Here is an 8073-nt window from a genome sequence, read left to right as displayed (position 1 = left end):
ATTCAGCACGGACAAACATCTCACACCTACCTAAACTCCACTACAGCATTTATTATCTCAGACACTCCTTCCTGGCTGTTATGAACCGCTGCAGTGTGCTCTGCATTGTTAAATAACTTTCAAGCTGTTCTATTTTCACTTATGTTAGATTTTTCAGCTGCATGACTTGCTGTGTTAGCACACATTTGCCTGATTCTCAGTCAATTTCAAGTCCCCTCATTAAAATCTGTATTTGTGCTCCCATACCCATCTCTTATAATGCTTCCTCTTCCAGCTATCCCAGCTTGAGAAATCCCTCTATGAGCATGCTTCAGGGTGTCTTTATGTTGTATACCCTTATGATGTCTTTATCATATTTAAGAAGAGGAAATTTGTGTTCATCTCTAGAAGCCAAGCTCTTTCTGGAGCATAGGGGACAGAAAGTTGTGGGGGTAAATAGCACTGCTAGGATAGGGGAATGAAAACAAAATGGTCCTTCCAAAAGCCAGGGGAAGCTGATAATCTTACCAGGCACTCTGTAGCACTCTTACACAATGCTGGATGCTAAGAGGGATGAGTATCTCATTAGTGCTTGTCTCTGATAGTAAGAACTATGGCATTCACACGGAGATATCCCAGGAGCATAAATTCGTGGGACACTTGAGGCAGAAACCCAAGATGATACATAATGCATGGAGAAGCAAAAACTTTCTTCTGCAGCCACACAGAAATGGTACAAACACAAGATTTGTTCCTCCAAAAGAAAAAGCAAGAAAAACTATTTCCCTGTTCGTTGTCACAAGCCTTTCCATCCTCATTTATCCCATCTCTTTCTCCCTACTCTCTTTTCACAACAGCAGCTGGCCATTCATAAGGAAAGAAGACAACAACAGATCTGAACTGTCCCAATCGATGTTTAAGATGACATCTATATCACAGCCATAGCTCCAAAAATAACAAAACCATCCCACAATCAATGCAAAAACCATTCTGAGGTGCATTTTTGAGCAATAGATTGTATTCTTTGTAAGAAACAGCAAAGTATGCAAAAGAGCAGAAAATAAGTTTAAAACAATAGCAGTTTACACATGAAAAATGGATCCAAAAGTGAGTCTCTTTGGGCTGCAGCTGTGTTAAAAATTGGCTTGATAAGAAGGAGTTATTGTCTGATACAGTGTTGTGGGGAATTGCTCCCACATATCAGAGAACTGTTGGCATTCTGCTGCTCAGCATAACAATCACTACACACCCATCCATTAGATATTGGAGTGACAGACAGCTGGATATCAAAAAGCCAAAGAGCAATGCAGCTTTTACCAGAGGAGCCAACCACTCAGCTTACCATGCACACAACAGAGCCATACACACATCAAATGGCAATGTCAACATCAATTATTTACTAATTATTATCTATGCATTATTGTTAATAGGCCTGGCTTTGACATTTGCAAGGATTCTGCCTGCAAAGAGTGATGCAGTTCCCAGGGTGAAGTGCTTCTGGGCTCCATTCAGGATGAATATCCATTATCCTCTTGTCCTTTTTTAGTAGTGATGAGAGGTATTTACAGGAACAATAGGACTGACAGGAGACAATATCCTTCTTAAGGAGACATTAGTCTGCTTTTCACCGTACAGAAAACTCCCACAGGTTTAGGGGCAAGCATAAGAAGTCTGAGCCAAATGGTATTCCAGCAGTAGCTCAGCATCAAAGTATTTGCAGACTTAAGATGTTTTTGGTAGATGAGGCTGGTAACATTAATCACTCTTCAGATGTCTGCTTTATTCATAGCTCATTGACAGAGACCTTGGGCCTGTGCTCAGATATGGTGAGCGAGTTATCCACTTCTTGCAATCTCCAAAGCTTGGGATAAGATTTTTTTTTATCTCAGGCTTGAGAGTTTCTAGCATAGACAGTCTTAAGAAGGTAGAAATATCCTTGCTATTACTTTATTACTAACTAGATTCATATGCATTTCAAATGAAATGTGAAATCTGATAGCCAAAAATAAAACAAAATTATTATATTCCTAGTTGAAATAACTGATAATTTGGTCTCATTGCATCCTGATATCATTAGACCTGCAGTTATAATAGTGTAAACCAAGTAGCTTTAATAACTGTGTTTTCACCCAGCTGTTCTTACTGAAGGAAATTAAGACAAGCACAGCGTGTTACAGCACTTTTTCAGACCACTAGACCATCCTAATCTAATTTATGCTGGCAACCTTTAATTTTAACTAGGTCAGTTCACTCTCTGAAACCATGGAGAAAAGTATCCTGACAATGCAAAATTATAAAGTATTGGAAACAATACAAATCTGAACTTGTAAGTAAGAGAAGAGCAGTGTTTGAATAAAGGTAGCCACAATGGAAATACTGTGTGAAGCTGCCACAGGAAAAAGAAACTCACTTTAGAAAGAAAAAGGGAATTACTTGCATTGGGTGAGATCCAGCAAGCTATTGAACTCAGCAGGGAATCTTTGTCTTGGTTTCAGCGGGCTTTGGCTTGGAGCTGTTATTTCTCGCAATTCAGAGAATCAATTTGGTTCTTTGACTCTTGAGACTGAATTGAATGAGTAATACTTATTTTGATAATCTGGAAAGCCTGCTTGGCTGATTTGAGGATGTTTAGTGCAACTGTGTGCATCCCACTTCTAATGCTGGCTTCGCTGGTCTTTACTGAGTTGGAATCCCCAAGAACTCCTCGCTCCTTCTGCTACCCCCTGCTCTCTGAGAAGAACAATGCATGGAGGGGTAAAGTATCTGATGCTGCTTCTTCCAGAGACTCTTTCAAGCTAATACTTATTGCAATATTCCTAACTTTCGGATTTTAATTAAGTCAAATGTCAGTGGAATCATATTATTTTCGGCTGGTTAGATTTTAATGATGTTTTAAACTGATCCTTCACTTTGATGAAATAATTATATAATGCAGGGATGTGTGGTACTATTCATCTGAATTAATAACATGATAACTTTTTGTGCTGTCATTTGTTGCTGAGGAGGGGGAATATCAAGCAGCTTTCTCAGTCTGCAGATAAATGAGGCAAAATGTTCCCTGTTTGTGTTTACTGATATGCACTCTCCCTTACAGACCATGTCTTACTTACCATAACTATCCTCCTTCACACATCTTACACCCAAAACTCATGGAGTCTGTTTTGTTTCTGGCTGAAGATGCCAAGTTAGCATTGTCAGGGCAGATGACCACTGCCTGACTGCTTGAAGCAATGCAAACAGAGTACTGAAAGCTGTTACAAGGAATGAAACATTAAAGCTTTCTGTTGCAGATAGCCAACAAGAATGAATTTCAAGAAGCATTGTGAATTAGAAGAGTTGGTTAGGATAAAAAGCTAAAGGAAGTGGGCATTTAATGCTGAGATGAAAGGATAGGTCAACAGGAAAAGGAGATGGCAGTAGTGTTTTACTGGTGGCACTTTTTCAAGGACCTCTGTGCTTCATTTAGGCGTTCATCCTTCTTTTCTGTAATTATTGTGTATGCAGTGAAATAAATTAGAAAGATGTTTGGTGTTCTGGTGAGGCTTTGTAAGGTATTCAGCTCCTGCAATAGTACTGTGTCTGTGAGGGGGACACACTCTCCAGAGAAATTATGTGGAAACCACACAAAGGGCACCCCAGGGAAAATTTCTCACTGTCCTTGCAGCCACACACAGTATATGTCACACTTTTTAGATTTTCATCTCTAACAAAAAACAGCCATCAAGAAATAGACAGTTTTGCAGTCTGGGTACTCATGGAAAGCACTGTCACCTCGTGTCACCTGAATGTGGTTAGCCACTGCGTATGCATGTCATGGGGCTGTACCTGAAGGATCAGATTTTTACCTGACACCAAGCAGAAGTATTCTCAATCTAATCTTATTACAACACTGTATGCAAAGATTGCTTTCCCGAGCAAAGCAGGAAAAGTTGCCTCCTCAAGTGTTCTTGGTGTCACAACTGATTATCATTCCATCAGTGCTGAGAACAAGAAATGCTCTCCCCTCCCTCTCGAGGTCACACCTTCCTTGCCCTTTGTTCTCCATCACACCCACCTGCAGCAGCCATCCTCCACCCCAGGCAGCTTTGCTTAGGTCATCTTTTAGCCGGGATTCTGCTGCTTTTACTGCACAAAGGGACTTGTTTGGCCTGAAAGAGCAACCATTTGGCTTCTGGATCTAAGGTCTCCAGTGCCACCTCTGCATACCCAAATGAGGCAGATGAAGCTGCAGCTCCTACACTTTAAACATCAGCAGACCCACTGACCATCCTTACAGGGTGCATCATCCACCCAAATGAAGGAGCTCTCCAGACAACTCACTGTCGGGTTTAGCATGGCTTCATACATCAACCAGAAATCATTTATCTATTTATATGCCATTGTTTATAAATATGATATGGGCTACAACCATTAATCTAAAAGGGATTTCCTGAGTCATCAAACCGCATTTCTTGCTATTTCAAGAATCTCACTCTGTTCAACCATAAATTTACCAAAAGACATCTTTCCTCTAATCAAATTATGTTGAAAAACAGGGAAGAAATTGTAATTTTAAAACCTTATACAAACTCATCACTGGATGTTTGTCTGTTAGGAAGGTCACCTCAAATCTTAATTATCTTTCAAAACAAATATCCTGCAACTTTTTGTCGTTTTACCAGCCTGCGTTTCACCCAAGGTGGGGATAAGTGGGCTGTAGTCCACAGTCCAGAACATATCTGTATTAGCACTATCCAGTATGTTAGAGCAGTTACATATAACCTTGCTTCAGATAATGAGAGGAGATGCCTTTCTGGCATTTTTTTCTAATGGTAGAAAGTCTCTCTTTACTGATCATGGTTGATATGCAACTTTTACTGTCCCAGCTCTCACATTTCTGATCTTGTTTTCAGAAGAACTCCATTACATTTTTTCACCATTTGTAAATATATATATTCCTACTCCCAGCTGTAGCACATGCTAGGATACAGGTAGAAAGAAAGCATTTTGGTTCTGGTGTGGAACTGTTGGCAATGTCCCCTTACAAGGATACCATTCTTGTATTTTTAGAAGTGTATCCAAGTGTTGAGTTTGGAAGGAAGAACCAAAAGCTTTTCTGGATGCTGGAAAGAAGTGGAGACCCAAGTGCAGTGTCAAAGCATGGCTGAATCAGGATATGGCAGAGAGAAGTGGAAGAACTTGCAAAAGTTTCCTAGGAGGATGGAGAAAAGTGGATGAGCAATGAAGCAGGAGGAGGCCATGTTCCAGAAAGCCAAGAGCAGCCCTTATAAGTGTATTTTGAATGTACAAATTTTGTGGTTCTAGGTGCATATAACCGTCAAACTCTTGGAGTAGAGGATTATAAGTGCCAAGAATTCTCATTATCTTTATTTCAACTTCTTATTTGACAATCACTTACTGTCTGCTTCTCAGTTGTTCTCTTTCCCACATTTTTCCAGCAATGGTGTGAAAGGAAGAGCACAATCAGCCTAAGCCATTTTTATGAACTGGCTTCTTCAGTCATTTTCCTTTGGCTAACCAACAAGAAATACTTGCAAATCCATCTGGTAAGAATCTGCAACTGAACTGCATGACACCTGGGTGGGAAGCCTGGAGGTTTAATAAAGTACTTGCAATTACATAAATTTCAAGAAGTTCCAACATCAGTCGAAGAAGTCTCTAAAATTAAATCCTATTCTTTCTCTTTCTGTTCCTGATGACAAGAACTAGTGAGTAGCTACACAGATAATCCAGATATCTTTCTGACATCCTTTTGACTGAGCAGCATTTTAGTTAATTCAGCAAGTTTATGCCCTTAGATTTGGAAAAGGAGAAAGAGAGGAAAAAAGCATGACTTTAATTGTAAGAACCAGTGATAGAACTGGCATGACACATTTCTGTCCTTAGCTGAGCATTATAAAGTTCCACTCTTAAATTTGTATTCTGGAGCTAGCCTAAAATGGCCTCTTGATGGGGGCTTTCCCCTTTTAAAGGCTGCAGTATTCTTCTTCCTCCTAATGCCCTACATCTGGTTGCATGAAGAGAGGAATTCATCATGTAGACAATTTGATATTATTTCTCATGTGGTGTAAAAAAATTAATGGTTTGAAGGTGCTAGAGGGCTTGGCCCTGCTTGATTAATTTTTTGAGTCAGTCCACAAGTTAGCTCTTAAGCAATTAAATGCCATTGTCCATCATCCCCAGGAGATAATCCATAGCTGATCTGGGCAGAGGAGCAGAGGAGAAAGACTGAGAGTCATCTGTCCATATAAAAATCATGCCTTAACATCTTTCTTGTGTTTGAATTCATGGCAAATTTCAGCTATAATTCGTCTGAGACACCTCCAAGATACTTTTGTCTCCTATTGCAGTTGGAGATGATTAATGAATCTCAGCTTGTTATGGACAAGTGAATAAAGCATTTGTTTCCTGATTTGTGTAAGGACCAAGGGAGCTATCATAACTTGCCACAAACCATATGGTTCTCAAGTGCATTTCTATCTTGTACATTTTTCACTTTTAATGAAGTCCAGATCAACTGTTTGTCTGTCAAATGTTCTTTCTCACTTGACACAGGCCTACCGTCCTAGTGCAATTTCCTTTTTTTAAGCAGACTCAAAATCCCCACTCACTCTTTCCCCTTGCAGATAAATAGGTTGTTTGTTTCTAGTTCTCCTAATATTGTCACATTAATCTATGTGTGTAAGTAAGACTCCAAAACTCCTGTGCATTTCACAGCTCCAAGTTCTAGCCAGGCTGCTATCAAGTTTGTTAGCTGCCTCATCTTAAGCAAGACCTTACTTTCTGTCTGTCCCTTTTTCCACATTATTTTGAAGGACTTTTCCCTAAGTGCTTGTGTGATGTTTATTCCAGGATTACTTTATATTTCAATCAATCCTCCTTACTGTGACTAATTTTGTCACAGTAGAAGCATTTACCTCAATTTCTTATTTCTGCTTTTTCTGAGTGCCAGCTTCCTGGTTTTAACCAATTTTAACACTTCTTTCTAGCTGCCTCAGGCACCATAAAACAAATGAGAATCCCTCTTTTCCACCCAGCTTGGCACAGCACTGTGCTTACAGCATTGACTGTAATGGGGTCCCATACTCCTTACTTTTACAGGAGTTTCCTCTTCTCTTGCCAGTGCAAATACTGTGATGAATATCCCAGGCTTCTAAAACCAGACTTGTCCTGACTCCCACACTGAGCTCCACAGCCTGTCTCCAGCTACACTTGCCTGTTATACTATGGGCAATCCCTCTGTCACTCCCTAGGCTGATATACCTCAGGCTGGTCTGAAACCGGCCCATTTCATCCCTGTACAGAAAATAACCAGCCATGTCCCACTGTAAGATGTCCTTCTAAAGGCACAGTCAAACACTCAAACAGGCCTTCTCAGAGGCCAAGCCCACAGGGAATCTCTCCCTGACCATGTTCTTGGCGCTGGTGGACACATGCATTGCTGCTCAGTGAAGCCTTGGAAGCAGCAAGCACTGAACCTGAGCTGGCTCCTCATGGATCAGAAAAATCGTGCTGCTGATGCTTGAATTCAGCTGAGCATTTATTAGTTGGTCCAATCTGAGATGCCCAGTATAGACTATGTATATATATGGGCACATGAAGGGTGCAGGGCTGCTCACACGCCCTGCTGTTACCAGGGGGTCACTTCTCTCTGTTCTGGCACACTGAAGTTGCTCAGCATTGCAGGAACGTAACCAACCTATCCTACCTTTGATGTTCAGCCTGAAATGAATGCAAATAAGCATTCATTTTCAAAGAATGAAAAGGAAGCAGCTTTGATTTTCTAATCAAGCATCGATTGCCTAATGTCACTAACATGGAACACAAGGGTGTTTTTTCAGCCTTAGAGTGTTCTTTCATTTTTCAAGCAGGCAGCTCTAGTCAAAAGGTGAACAAACAAGTAATGACAAGTTTTTACTAGGAACAAAATAAAAGACTATATCATGCATAGTCTGCTAAACACCACTTTATTTTTTTCTCTATGAGTGGGAATTCTACTTGGAAAATATTTCTGAATTTGTGCCTATATGAATGAGAATTGACTTATTTACCCACAGAGCCCTTTCCACACAGGTTCAAATAATTAACAACATA

Source organism: Oenanthe melanoleuca, chromosome 2 (assembly GCF_029582105.1).
Source record: "Oenanthe melanoleuca isolate GR-GAL-2019-014 chromosome 2, OMel1.0, whole genome shotgun sequence".
Taxonomy (NCBI): domain Eukaryota; kingdom Metazoa; phylum Chordata; class Aves; order Passeriformes; family Muscicapidae; genus Oenanthe; species Oenanthe melanoleuca.
Note: the sequence above shows the minus strand (reverse complement) of the source record.